The 2,524-nt window shown below is 41.8% G+C and overlaps 1 pseudogene; it reads right to left on the reverse strand.

Moving 5' to 3' along the window:
* Positions 1 to 544: 544 nt before the first annotated feature.
* LOC140508299 (large ribosomal subunit protein eL29-like) lies at positions 545 to 1,152 on the reverse strand (annotated as a pseudogene).
* Positions 1,153 to 2,524: the final 1,372 nt, after the last annotated feature.

The following is a 2,524-nucleotide window of genomic DNA, read 5'->3' on the forward strand; positions in this document are numbered from 1 at the left end:
TGCCTCCACCTCCCAGCCCCCTCAGATCATAACCTAGGTGCCACTCCACAATATCTCTCACTCCCCATATCCAATCTGTCACCAAGCCCTGTTGATTTTAGCTTTACAACATCTCTCAAAAACAACTCCTTCTCTTCACTGATACTGCCACTACCCTGGTACAGGCCCACATCACCTCATGTTTGGAATATTGCAATAATCTGCTCTGGGTCTTACTGATTGGATGGTTGTTGTCCTTCATTCTTGAAGAGGACCAAAATGACCATCACTATGATAAAGTCAAGTTTCAGTGTGTACAACTGTGGCTGATCAACCAATAAAAGCTCAGAGTGCTCTACCAGAGAGTGGGCACAGATAGACCTTGTCAACTATTTCAAATCAGTCTCCACCTCATTACATCTTCCATTCAGCCAACAAAGTGCCTTTCATTTTTTGTAATGACTCATCATTTCCTTAATTTGTACAAAATAGTGAAAAATCCTGCCCTGGCTGGGAAAGAAAAATGGCATTTAGGGTTTAAATAAGTCCTTCTGTCCTGAGGCATCTATTTTAAAGCTTTAAGACTAGCAAATTTAACACTAGTGTCTTTGGATTTGAACTTGGCAAGCTTGGGGTCAGTGGGCTTAGCAGTCTTAGAATTACTGGGCTTTGTGGCCTTGGCTGCCTTGGGATCAGACTTGGCAGCCTTGGAATCAGACTTACTGACTTTGGCAGCAGACTTGGTGACCTTGGAGTCAGTGGACTTGGTAGTCTTGGGGTCAGTGATTTTGGTAAACTTAGAGTCAGGCTTCATGACCCTGGGGCTTGGACATTTGATGCCAACCCTACAGTTTAGACGCTTTGTGGCCATCTTGCAGCCAGCATGCCAGGCATTGGCCTTGGGGATCTTGGGCCTGAGGAGCTTAGCCTAGGAGGTCTTGGTGCTCAGGGCCTTGATGGCCTCTGCTCAAGCCGTGGTGGCTTTGGCATTGCTGGCCTGTATCTTCTTCAGACCCTTCTTGTCTTATTTCTTGACAAGGTGCATGTTTCTCAGAAACTTGGGGTTGATCCCTTTCAGAGATTCATATCTCTGTGACCTAAGTTTCTTGATTCCCCATTTCCATGCCATTTTCATGATTGATTATGTTTGGTATGGTTCTTAGACTTAGCCATTTTCACATCACAGCCAGTGCTAACAGGTCCTCCATCAACCAGAAGAGGTGAGAAAAAGAGAGAGAGAGAGAGAGAGAGAGAGAGAGAGAGAGAGAGAGAGAGAGAGAGAGAGAGAGAGAGAGAGAGAGGCCAAAGTGCCTTTCTTAAAGTTAAAATCTGACCATGTCACTTCTATACTCAGTAGATACCAGTGTTATCACTTCTAGGATTGAATACAAATCCTATTAGGCATTCAAAACCTTTCATAAACTCTTCCTCCTTCCTACTTTTCCAGTCTTCTTATACCTTACTCCCCACCACATGTTCTTTGATTCAGCAACAGTGGTCACCTTTCAGTTCTATGAACAAGATACTCCTTTCCTCAACTATAGCTGTCCCTCATTCCTGGCATGTTCTCTCTTCTCATTTTTGTCTCTTGGCTTCCTTCTGGTCTCAACTAAAATCCCACCTTCACAAGGAAGCCTTTCCCAATCTCTCTTAATTGTGATGCCTTTTCTCTGTTATTTCTTATTGATTCTGTTTATAGTTTACTTGTATATATTTAATGTTTGCCTGTTGTCTTCTCTATTAGCTTGCAATCTCTTTGAGGGAAAGGATGCTCTTTTGCTTCCTTTTGTACCCCCAGCCTTTATCCCAATATATGGCACCTAGTAGACATTTAGTAAATGCTTATTGACTAATTAATAATAATTTCTCTTTTAACTCCAAATGGATGATTGGGAAAAAATCATGTGAAACCTAATAGCAAAACTAAACCCACTTCTCTGCTCCTGCTCAGGCAAGACCCTTAACCTCTCTGGGCCTCAGTTTCCTCATCTATAAAATAAAATGGTTGGACCACTGATTCCTTTTTTGCTCTAAATGTATTATCCCATGAATCCTATTTCAACCAGTCCTGTGAAGACATGGGGAGAAAGAGGGATTGTAGGGGAAGGGAGAGAGGTATTTATTACAACTCTTGTGTAAACTCTGAGAGGCTGACTTTATGTCCTAAGACTTTTGCCATTGACCTGAGAGCACTTGGAAACTAAAATAAGTGAATTTGAGTTTAAAGTCTGAACACAAAAGCCAAGATATCTTTTTTTTCCTTTTTATTGATTCTATTTTATTCCAGAGTTCATTAAGCCAGAAACTCTCATCTGGGACAAGGAGGTTGTGACCCATCTCACCCAATCCACATTTCCTCAGGATAGTTTGGCCTTCCAAGGGCACCATAAACCAAAAGGCCTAGAATCATTTTAGCTAGGTTAGGCCTCAGGTTACTATGCTTTATTTGATTCTCCTGTTAGACACAGGTTATTTATTCTAGTGTCTCTTTGTGAGTATGTGTCTATGTGAGTATGTGTGCCTTTAAAAATATACATATGTGTGG

This window comes from Notamacropus eugenii, chromosome 1 (assembly GCF_028372415.1).
Source record: "Notamacropus eugenii isolate mMacEug1 chromosome 1, mMacEug1.pri_v2, whole genome shotgun sequence".
Taxonomy (NCBI): domain Eukaryota; kingdom Metazoa; phylum Chordata; class Mammalia; order Diprotodontia; family Macropodidae; genus Notamacropus; species Notamacropus eugenii.